This window comes from Elephas maximus, chromosome 2 (genome assembly GCF_024166365.1).
Source record: "Elephas maximus indicus isolate mEleMax1 chromosome 2, mEleMax1 primary haplotype, whole genome shotgun sequence".
Classification (NCBI taxonomy): Eukaryota; Metazoa; Chordata; class Mammalia; order Proboscidea; family Elephantidae; genus Elephas; species Elephas maximus.
In genome coordinates this window covers 36,651,860-36,664,508 of record NC_064820.1, presented here as the reverse complement: position 1 = coordinate 36,664,508, position 12,649 = coordinate 36,651,860, and the positions used below count along the sequence as shown (strand labels likewise).

General features: G+C 40.3%; 2 protein-coding genes across 2 annotated transcripts in view; both read right to left on the bottom strand.

Annotated features, from left to right (window-relative positions):
- Positions 1-12,649, bottom strand: part of PDZD2 (PDZ domain containing 2) — a 575,078-nt gene that overhangs the window by 537,631 nt on the left and 24,798 nt on the right. The gene's annotated exons all lie outside the window — the stretch shown is intronic.
- C2H5orf22 (chromosome 2 C5orf22 homolog) overlaps positions 1-12,649 on the bottom strand; it is a 42,196-nt gene that overhangs the window by 8,589 nt on the left and 20,958 nt on the right. The window lies entirely within an intron of this gene.

Genomic DNA, 12,649 nt, shown 5'->3' with positions numbered 1-12,649 from the left:
CATAGCAAGGAGCCCTGGTGGCCCAGTGGTTAAAGTGCTCGGCTGCCAACCAAAAGGTTGGTGGTTTGAACCCACCAGTTGCTTCGAAGGAGAAAGATTTGGCAGTCTGCTTCCATAAAGATTTACAGCTTCCGAAACCCTACGGGGGCAGTTCTGCCCTATAGGGTCACTATGAGTCAGAACCGACTCGACAGCAGTGTATTTCCGTTTATGTAACATAACATGTTCACAGATATTGAGAATTTACCAGAATCTGTGTCAGAGTAGAAAACCATAGTATTTTTAATGGCTGATTTTTCAAAGTAGATCACCAGGCCTCTCTTCCAAGGTACCTGTGGTGAACTTGAACCTCCAACCTTTCAGTTAGCAGCCACATGCATTAACTGTTTGCACTACCCAGGGATTCCTTCTGGAAATTAGGATGTAAAAACTTTGGGGGTCCATTATTCTGTCTACCACACAGACTATTAGTTTTTTCAGGGAGCAAGTATACCACTTTTTATGTTTCAGTCAAATGGCAAAGACATCAAAGCCTTTTTCTGCTCTTATTTACAACTTGGAATTGACGGCCATAAAAAGAAACATCTCTTTTGCTAATATCTATAAAGTATACCAAGTGTTTAGAAATATCCACAGTGAAATTTTATTTATCCTTTGCTTTTTGGTTTTGCTAATTTCAGCTGGAAAAAAACCAAACTCAATATAATTTGAAATTAACCTTAAAAGTGTTTCATGTAGACAAAATCAGGTCTAAGCCCAAATCTTCCTGGATAATACATAAAACATAAAAATAGAGAGCTTTTCTTTTTTTATTGGGCAGATAAGTGGTTTCATTCACTGGACAAAATGGTCAGAATAGAGCTCACACACAACGAAACTCTAAAAGGGTTAAAGGGGAGTGAGAAGAGAGTCTGTCCATGCTTTAATTCTACAGCTCTGCCTCCCTAGCACAGGTCGTTTGTAGTTGCCATTGAGTTGGCTTGTACTCATGGCAACTTTATGTATAACAGAACGAAACATTGTGCCATCTTCATGATCTCTGGTATGTTTGAGTCCATCCTTGTGGCTGCTATGTCAATACATCTCATAGAGTAGCAGAGGGGCATCCTGCTTTTTATTGGTCATTTGTTAGCAAGGACAAGACTGCTTTGCACCAGCGATTTTTTAATAGGCTGCTTCTCAAGTGGCCTTCAGAGTGAGGCTAATAAGATAAACTTGCTCCTTCTCCTTTTTCCATATGTAGGCAATGTATGCTAACCAAGCACCAAAGGAAAACCAACACATTTTCTATAGTTCATCCCCTCCCTTTTCTGTCATGTCATACACAGTATGTCATGGTCAGGGGACATCAATATCATCTAGGTCGGATGAGGAAAAACCCACAGTAACTGAAGAAATTTTTCTGCTGCAAGAATTTTACCACCTGATGATAGTACCAGCTAGTAGCAATGTGGAGTCCCTGGGGAGCGCAGATGGCTAAGCACTGGGCTACTATCTGAAAGGTTGGCGAACCCCCCCAGAGGTGCCTCGGAAGAAAGGCCTGGTGACTTGCTTCTGAAGGGTCATAGCCTTGAAAACCTTATGGAGCACAGTTTTACTCTGACACACATGGGATTACCAAGACTTAGAATTGACTCAACAGCAACTGACTTTTTTTTTTTTTAGTAGTAATTTAAATCTTTCCAGAGCCTATTTAAGGCTTTCTTTCCAGTGGGAGGAAGATTTCCTTAAAACATTAAAGTGTCTCCAACCTATCGTAGGACTTCCTTACAAAGTACTTTAATAAGCAATAGCCATTAAACTGCAAACATAAGTGTTGACAGTAGTGTTTTATAGTTTTTATTGTAGAGGTTTTACATGTTTTTGTTAAAAAAATTTCCTGTGTATTTTGTGAATTTCCATGCTATTTTAAATGGTAATGGTTTTGCTTCTTCATTTCTTTCTTTTCCTTACCTTTTTACACAGGCTGGGACCTCCGGTATAATACTGCCTTGTTCTCAATCTTAGGAGAAAACATTCAACATTCCACCATTAATTTTGATGTTATGTTTTTCATAGATACCTTTTATCAGAGGAAACCCTGGTGGTGTAGTGGTTAAGTGCTACAGCTGCTAACCTAAGAGGTTGGCAATTCTAATCTGCCAGGCGCTCCCTGGAAACTATGTGGCAGTTCTACTTTGTCCTATAGGGTCGCTATGAGTCGGAATCGACTCGACGGCAGTGGGTTTGGTTTTGTTTTTTTTTTTTTTGGCCTTTTATCAGAAAGTTCCCTCCTAGTCCCAGCTTGCTGACAATGTTGCTTTTTGTTTTTAAATCATGGGTGGCTATTGAATCTTGTCAAAGGCATTTCTTTCCATCTATTGAGATGATCATATAGCTCTCATCAATTATTCTGTTAATATGGCAAATAATATCAATTGATTTTCAAATGTTAAAGCAACCTTGCGTTTCTGGAATAAACCCCACTTGGTCATGAAGTGTCCTTTTTATGTATGGCTGCTTTCAATTTGCTAATATTTTGTTAAGGATTTTGTATCCTGAGAGATGTTGGTCTCTAATTTTCTTTTCTTGTAATGTGTTTGTTAAGTTTTTGTAGGGTTTTATTGGCTTCATAAAATGAGTTGTGAACATTTTCTAATTTTAAAAGGAATTTGTGTAAGATTAATACTTTAATTTTTCTGCTTCTCTCAGTCGTGAGGTGCCACAGGAACTTGCTCGGCCCATGCCAGGGTGGGCTTCCCAGAGTGGCTGGGAAGTGACAATGATATCAGACTTGGGGCAACTCTCAACCAATGAGGAATGGGAATGAGTGGATCAGCTATCCCCAAGGAAAACCTTGGAAACCACGTGTGGAGGACCGCAGAGCCAAAGATAGAAGGCACCTGGTTCTCAGAATCCTTGCTGGAGGAAAGCCTGCTCAGCAAAAACACCTGTTTTGGACTTTATGAAAATGAGACACTTTCATTTTGTTTGAACCATTAGTTGTTGTTTTCTTAATCACATATATCCTTGCTTTTACTAACATAGGTCTATTTCTGGACTGTATTCTGTTCCATTCATTTGTCTGTCTGTTCATATGCCAGTACTATACTGTTTTAATTAATATAATTTTATAATGTATTTTAGTATCTAAGAGGACTAATTCCTTCATTAACTTTTTTTATTGTAGTGAAAATATACACAAAACATTCGCCAATTCCACAATTACTACATGTATAACTCAGTGACATTGATTACATATTGTATAACCATCATCAGTATTCTTTTCCAAATTATTCCACCACCATTAACTTAAACTCAGTACTTCCTAAGCAAAAACTCCTTCTTCCTCCTTCCCACCCCATCCCTGGTAACCACTAATAATTTTTACTTTCTACATATATGCTTATTTCATAAGTGAGATCATACAGCATTTATCCTTTTGTGACTGACTTATTTCACTCAGTGTGATGTTTTCAAGGTTCATCCACGTTGTGGCATGCATCAGGACTTCATTTTTATTTATGGCTGAGTAGTATTCCATTATTGACTATGCGAAGGCATTCGACTGTGTGGATCGTAACGTGTTATGGATAACACTGTGAGGAATGGGAATTTCAGAACACTTAATTATGCTCATGAGGAACCTGTACATAGATCACGAGGCAGCCATTCAAACAGAACAAGGGGATACTGCATGGTTTAAAGTCAGGAAGGGCATGCATCAGGGTTGTATCCTTTCAGCATACCTGTTCAGTCTTTATGCTGAGCAAAAAATCCAAGAAGCTGGACTGTACGAAGAAGAACGAGGCATCAGGATTGGAGGAAGACTCATTAACAACCTGCATTATGCAGATGCCACAACCTTGCTTGGTGAAAGTGAAAAGGACTTGAAGCACTTACTGATGCAGATCAAAGACCAAAGCCTTCAGTATGGATTACACCTCCACATAAAAAAAAAAAAAAAAAAATCCTCACAACTGGACCAATGAGCAACATCATGATAAACGGAGAAAAGATTGAAGCTGTCAAGGATTTTATTTAACTTGGAGTCACAATCAACAGCCATGGAAGCAGCAGTCAGGAAATCAAAAGACACATTGCATTGGGCAAATCTGCTGCAACAGACCTCTTTAAATTATTGAAAAGCAAAGATGTCACCTTGAAGACTAAGGTGCGCCTGACCCAAGCCATGGTGTTTTCAATCTCATCATATGCATGTGAAAGCCGGACAATGAATAAGGAAGACTGAAGAAGAGGTGAACTCCTTTGAACTGTGGTGTTGGCAAAGAATATTGAATATACCATGGACTGCCAAAAGAATGAACAAATCTGTCTTGGAAGTACCACCAGAATGCTCCTTGGAAGCAAGGATGGGGAAACTACGTCTCACATACTTTGGACATGTTATCAGGAGAGATGAGTCCCTGGAGAACGACATCATACCTGGTAAAGTAGAGGGTCAGTGAAAAAGAGGAAGACCCTCAAGGAGTTGGATTGACACAGTGGCTGCAACAATGGGCTCAAGCAAAACAATGATTGTGAGGATGGTGCAGGACTGGGCAGTGTTTTGTTCTGTTGTACATAGGGTCACTAGGAGTTCGAACGGTCTCTACGGTGCCTAACAACATTTCTATTGTATGTGCAAACAACATTTTATTTCTTCTTTCACTTGTTGATGGACATTTCAGTCATTTCTACCTTTTGTCTATTTTGAAAGGTGCTGCAATGAAAGTTCGTATACAGGTTTCTGTTTGTATTCCTGCCTTCACTTCTTCTTGTTATGTATCTAGGAATGGGATTGCTGGGTTATATGGTAGTTTTACGTTTAACTTTTTGAGAAACAGCCAAACTATCTTCCATAGTGGCTGTACCATTTTATCTTCTTACCATCAATGAATGAGGGTCCTAGTTTCTCTAAAACTTCACCAAACACCTGTTGTTTTCCAGTTTGTTTTTTTTTTTTTTTTTTTGGTCATTGCCATTCTAATAGGAGTGAATGGTATTTCATTGTGGTTTGGTTTTTAATATTTTATTGTGTTTTCAGTGGAAGTTTACACAGCAAAATTAGGTTCCCATTTAACAATTACTACACAAATTGTTCAGTGACGTTGGCTCATTTTTCACAATGTGTCAACATTCTCATTAATTTCATTCTGGATGTTTTGTTTCCAGTAATCTGGTTTCGTTGGTCCTTTACCCTTTAATCTTTGCTTTAGAATACTTGTTGACCATTTGGTCTCATATAGATGAGTTTTTAAAGGTGTGCAGTACTCACTGGTAATATTCTTTAGTTTATGAGCCAATCTTTTATTTAGATAAAAGGTGTTCTCAGGGGGTAGTTTCAGTTCAAGGTTTATGGAGTATCTCTGGGTGATAGTCTTGGGGAATCCTGTAGTCTCAGCTGGTCCAGTAAGTCTGGACTTTTTAAGAATTTGATTTCTGTCCCACATTTTTCTCCCCTTCTATCAAGATCCATCTATTGTGCCCCTGATCAGAAAAGGCATTAGTGGTAGCTGAGCACCATCTAGTTCTTCTGGTCTCAGGGTAGATAAGGCCATGGTTTGTGCAGGCTGTTAGTCCTGTAGATTAGTTTCTTCTCTGGTCTTTAGTTTCCTTCTTTATCTTTTGCTCTGGATGAGAAGAGCCTGATAGTTGTATCTTAGATGGCTGCTCACAAGCTTTTAAGACCCCAGATGCTACTCACCAAACTAAGGTGTAGAACATAAGCTTTATGAACTAAATTAGGCCAACTGACAGAGTTGTCCCACAATACTATGGTCCTAAGGCTTTAAACCCAGAAAACCAATCCTGTGAGGTGTACCTGTAACTGTGCTTTATATATATATATACGAATATATATGTATGCATATACATAGACCTATGTATGTATGCACACATATACACACATGTACATACCCATACACACATATGTAACCAGATATATTTTTTGGTTGTTATTGCAAAATTAGGTATTAGCATTTACCAAAAATGTCTTTTTGTATGTGTGTATACTTCTTAGTGACATTATTTACCTTGGTCAGACTCTGTGGACTTCACTCACAATTCAGTGTTACCTTTCCCATCACCATAGATAACAATGTCTGCCATCTACGATCCTCCTCTCCCCGCTACCCATCCGTGGTAAAAAAAAAAAAACCCACCAATAAATGCTGGTTTCTGTATGTCTACCTGTTATGGGTTGAATTGTGTCCCCTCAAAATGTGTGTCAACTTGGCTAGGCCATGATTTCCAGTATTATGTGGTTGTCCTCCATTTTGTAATCTGATGTAATTATCCTATGTGTTATAAATTCTAACCTCTATGATGTTAATGAGGCAGGATTAGAGGTGGTTATGCTAACGAGGTGGCACACGATCTACAGGATTAGATTGTGTCTTGAGTCCATCTATTTTGAGATATAAAAGAGTATTGAGCAGAGAGGAGAGGGGACCTCATGCCACCAAGAAAGAAGAGCTGGGAGCAGAGTATGTCCTTTGCACCTGGGGTCCCTGTGCTGAGAAGGTCCTAGAGCAGGGGAAGATTGATGACAAGGACCTTGCCCCAGAGCTGACAGAAAGAAAAAGCCTTCCTCTAGAGCTTGTGCCCTGAACTTGGACTCTAGCCTCCTAAGCTGTGAGAGAATAAATTTCTCTATGTTAAAGCCATCCATTTGTAGTATTTCTGTTACAGCAACACTAGATAAATAATACCTATTTTTTTCTTTTTATAAAAGTGAGATAATATATTCATCCTTCTGTGATTGACTTATTTCACTCAGCATAATGTCCTCCAGATTCACGCATGTTGTTTGGTGGACTCACCATTGTTCTTCATGGCTGCGTAGTATTCCACTGTATATACCACATCTTGTTTACCCATTCATCTGTTGATGGGCACTTGAGTTGTTTCTATCTTTTTGCTATTGTGATGAACATAGGTGTACATATGTTTGTGTCATTTCCATTGGGTCTCTAAGATATATACCTAAGAGTGGGACTGCTGGATCATGAGGTATTTCTATTTCTAGTTTTTTAACGAAGCGCCATACCGTTTTCCAAAGAGATTGTATTATTTTACAGTTCCACCAGCAGTCGATAAGGGTTTCACTCTCCCTACATCCTCAGCAGTACTTTTTTTTTTTTCATCAGTGCCATTTTGGCATGGATGAGCTATCTCATTGTGGTTTTTATCTGCATTTTCCTAATGGCTAATGGTGGTGGCTAATGGGAATCCCTGGATGGTGCAAAGTTAAGTGAGAATTGTTAACAAAAAGGATGGCAGTTCAAACCCACCCTGAGGCTCCTCAGAAGTAAGGCCTGGCAATCACCTCCCAAAACGTCGTAGCCTTGAAAACCATATGGAGCGCAGTTTTACTCTGTACACATAGGGTTGCCGTGAGTTGGAATTGGCTTGACTGCAACTAACAACAATGGCTAACAACTGAGCATCTTTTCATGTACTTGTTGGCCATTTGAATATCTTCTTTGGTGAAAACGTCCTCTGCCTACTTTTTGATTGGGTTGTCATTTTGTTGTTAAGTTGTAGAAGTTTTATATATATTTTGGATATTAGACCCTTATCAGATATCATTGATTTCCTTTATTTTACAATTTTTTTTTTCTGGCTCCCCTTGCATGGTCATTTTTTTTTCCCCATATGAACTTTAGAATCAGCCCCATTAATTTAAATAAAATCTCTTTGGTATAGTTTTATATAGGAAACACTGACATAATTATGATACTGAATCTTCTCGTATAAGCACATCGTTATCTTCCCATAATCACTGTCTTCATTTATATTCCTCAGTAACCCCGTAAAGCTTTGTGTAGGTTGTAATCATTTTTCGTTTATTTGTAAATTTTTTCTGTTAAGTTATGCTATTATAAGTAAGACATTTTCCTCTATTATATTTTATAGCTGGTTGTTGTTTATATAGGAAGCCTGGTGGTACAGTGGGTTAAGCACTCGGCTGCTGACAGGTTGGTGGTTCAAACCCACCAGCTGCTCCATGGGAGAAAGCTGTGGCAGTCTGCTTCTGGAAAGATTACCACCTTGGAAACCCTATGTTGTTGTTGTTAGGTGCCGTTGAGTTGGTTCCGGCTCATAGCAACCCTGTGTACAACAGAACAAAACACTGCCTGGTCCTGTGCCATCCTCATGATCGTTGTTACGCTTGAGCCCATTTTTGCAGCCACTGTGTCAATCCATCTAATTGAGGGTCTTCCTCTTTTTCACTGACCCTCTACTTTCCCAAGCATGATGTCCTTCTCCAGGGACTGGTCCCTCCAGATAACATGTCCAAAGTATGTGAGTCAAAGTCTTGTCATCCTTGTTTCTAACAGGCATTCTGGCTGTACTTCTTCCAGGACAGACCCCATGGGACAGCTCTACTCTGTCCTACACGATTGCTACGAGTCAGAATCAACTCAACGGCACACAACAACATGATATGACGGGGACAATGTAGGGAACTGAAGCTAGAAAGATGTACAATGATGCCCTCCCTCAAGGAGGTCATGGTCTAATGGGGAGTGCAGCTGTAAATAGCTAACTAAAGACATAATGAAGTGCCAGGACGGAGAACAGTACAGAGAGCTCTAGGTATACAGGCAGGGCCGGAACTTGTCTAAAACAAGGGGCTGTGAGAGGTTAGGTTGCACAAGTTCAAACGACGTGTTAACTGGCAGGGGAAGTACTTTAGCTTGGCCTGATTTCAAAGCCACTGACTCATGAGCATGTTACCTTTGCTTGCTCCAGATGGAGCAGTGCTACAGAAAAGGGCAGATGGTGCTGCTGGACAGTTCTCAAGATAATTTGTCCAAAAAGCACATTCGAATCTAGCCCAACCCTGACTTCGTCCCCCATCTGCTTTCCTTGAGTGTCAGGGTCAAGTGCGATGACTGCCGCAGTGAGGACAGTAGTGTTTCCTGCATGCCGGCTGCTCCATGACTACAGTAGACTGACTTACAGAGGCCGGCTCCCTCCTCTGATGATTGCTGTCCTTAACCTGCAGCAAGCTGAGGCTGGCCTTTATTAAGGTTAAGGCCCAAATGAAGTAAATGCTTGTGAGTGGCTTGGAAATAGTGGTGAACTGGCTGGAGATCTCCACTCTGCCCCCACCTCCTTGCCATGCTTTCACTGATTAAGGGGTCACTTTTTTGTTTGAGGTCACCTATAAATGAATACAAAAAATGGCAAGGATAACCTCAGATTCTATGAAAGTAATTTATGAGGTCCAGAGGGTAGCCACTTCCAAACCATCGTCTACTTCAGAGATTTTGCATCACCAATCCTGGCATTATCTATAAGGCAGGGAGGAGGGAAAGTGCAGAGAGGTAAAAAAAAATCTGGGGAGGCTCTGACTCCCCTAACCCTCCCTGAATGCATATGCGTAAACGTTTTAAAGTTGTTAGTAAGTGGGTGCTTGCATCATTTGAAAAATTAAAGTTTTAAATTATGAGTAACGATACTTAAAGCCCTCTGTTACTTCTTTGCTTATGGGCAAGGACCGCTTCTTCCCGAGGAGGAGTGAGTAAAAGGATAGATGGAGGCCAGGACTTCGATAAAAACCTCTCATCTTGAAATTCCATTATTCACTGAAATATAGTGGGAGCTAATGGGGTTTAGGTCTCTGGGTGGTGCAAATAGTTTGTGCTTGACTATTAACCGAAAGGTTGGTGGTTTGAACCCTTCCAGTGGCACTGTGGATGAAAGGCCTGGCAACCTGCTTCTGTAAAGATTAAACAAACCCAGTATAGCCAAGAAAAACCCTATGGAGCAGTTCTACTCTGTAACACCTGAGGTCACTGTGAGTCGGAACTGACTCGATGGCAACGGGTTTGGTTTTGGCTTAATAGAGTTTAAAACAATTCAGAGTTCAGGCATCAGAGAGTATTGAGATTTGGAGAAGTCACCACACGATATTTTAAGTAGCGCTAAGTCTGGAAACAGCAGCCAACGTTTACTGAATAACTCCTGTGCTAAGGGTTTTACATGTGTCACTCCTCACAATATCTTGATTGATAAGTACTCATTGTAAAAAAGGGAAGCTGAGGCTTACAGGTCAGACAACTGGAACATGGAGGAGCGCCTCTGGAGCCCACGCTCTCAGCCCCTATGCTCTACTGCATTTCAGTCCTGACATTTCTTACGCTCAGTCTTGGCATGATTTGCATCAACTGGGGTCCAATGACATCTTCTGAAGAGTGCCGACGGCTGCCCAGTGGGCTACAGAGATCTGCTTAGCTGCTTTTAGGGGCGTTTTTAAGTTAGAGGCATGACTAAGGAAGGTCCTCAAAGGGAGTGAAATTGCCCAGCCTTGTCTCAGCCTCGTCTCAGCCTCTGAAATGTGGCTGTTACTGAATCACAGAAACCAAACCCACAAGATGAGAGTGTGTAGAATACCAACTTACTCATTTGCAATGGTAAGATACACTCTTCTAGTGAGTGACCAGAATAGTCACTGCTCACAGAATGCTACGAATCAAAGTTCACTGGAACCACCTTCGTCATCACGACTGCGTTAGGTGAACTCAAAACAAGAATAAAGGCATGGGAGGCACTGCTGTCTGGAAAACTAGGAAGGCAGCTAGGACTAGAAAAGCACAAGGACACTCTGGGACCAGGAGTTTGGAAACGAGCACTGTGACTGAAGATGACAAGGCACGACAGCATAGCACAGCAAAGAGTGGTTGTATCAAAGCAACCGTCAGTGCACTGTGAAAAGGCAGGAAGGCACCTGAAGCATGAAAGATGTCCAACAAAAACGGCTTAAGTTTCATGAAGTGCTTTCCCTTAAAATGTACTGTGAGTGAGAGTCTTGGATTAAGAAACATACTACTGACTGTAAACTATTGGCATTACAATGGACCAGTCTCAGGGCCATTACTGCTAAAACGAAATGAAGATTCGGAGAGAATATCATAGGAAGACTGAGGGACGTTGGCTAAGAGCTCCTTGAAAACCTAGAACGTAAAAAGACAGGTTATCTATAGAAAATATTTCTTTTCTCTAGATACCGGGACATATATACTTGTTAAATATCAAAGCTAAGGCCTGTGTTTATATGTAAGGCACATTTAAAAAAAAATTGTTCAAAATTTTATGCTTCAACAGTGTTTGTACACATTCCAAAATACTGTACTGTGGTATAGCCTGCCTGGAACTTGGAACACAAATGAAGGATGTCTTGAAAAACCAAATATCTTCCTATTTGGAATGCTCAGTGAGGTAATTTACTATGTTGGCTCTATTTCGTCAACAAGCAGGGAGTGTGCTGTATTCTTCAAAGAGATAATCACAGAGCATGAGAACTGAGCAAGCTGAGTGTTCCTCGAGAGGACACTGCTGCCCCTTCACTGTACCCGAGCGAAACCAGTGATGAATCACATCAGAGTTCCTGGGAACTGGAGTAAATGACTAGGAAACCAGACTCATAAAATCAATGCCGTCAACGCAATGAGATCACACACCATTAATCAGTGCGAGAGTCTGATTTAAAGTCTTTAAAATTTCAAAACATTCCTTTTCGTTTTTTTCGGACACAAAATAATTTACTCATAAAAGTAACTTCTATTTACAGAACTCTAACAATACTTTCAAGACTTAAAAATAAATACCGCTTACGCTGCAATTCTGGATTTTCCAGAGAAAATAAACCTTATTCGCATATAATATTTGATCAAAATGGAAAGTTAAGTCAGTTTACTTTGATTTTTATAACAAAAATAAGCATTCATGCTATCAGCCTTCAGAAATCACCTCACTGACAGGAAAAATCTGCTGGAAAATAGAATCCCTGGAAAAAAGGGGTCTGCTGCCACCTAGTGAATGACAATAGTAATGTGTCCTTGGGTATTAGCCACAAATTTAGGGAACATGCTATAATTTTAGCTTTACATGCAACTGTACATATACATGTATACGTGTGGACAAGGCCTGAAAATAACATGCAGAAACGAAAACAACTGCTGTGTATAAAGGCTGAGGGAATGATGGGTAGTTTTTGTTTTTTTCTCTTAAATGCTATCCCACCTCTAAAGGAGAAGAAATATGGGAAGACTTTGGCAAACTGAGAAAATAAAAAGTTCCATGATTAAGAGTGAATCAGTTAGGATCTCTTACTTATGGAGAGGCCAGTAAAAGACAGTTATGTCCTTGGGTATTTATAGTAAGTCATAATTTCAGATTTAACCTTTTCTCTTACTACTTACACAAAAGGCTGGTTTATCTGGAGAAAAGAAAACACCAAAAAACAAACCATCAACGCAGACTGCCAATAACACGGCACTTAGGGACTACAGCGATAATCGATGCCCACTGTGACCACCTGGAGGCGCAAAAAACCATGAAGGGCTTTTTGATCAGCAAAGAGTAAATGGATGTCTGTTTGGTCAAGTTTACGCACCAGATCTCCTTAATCCCAACGATGCTGGAGATCATTCCGCGAGAGCCAAGCCATGATCCCAACAGCCTCAGAAGGTAGACTTCCTGCAGCATTTTCATGGGATGGCAAATTTTTTTTTTTAGCTTTTGAAAATGTTACTTTTCTATAAGGCCAAGGTGCCCTGAGTACTAAGAGTACGCCTATGACATGCTTGTGGTTGTCCTTTCCTTCCTAACACTTCCCACAACGCATAATTTGTTTCTCATTTGTCTCCCCTCAGAG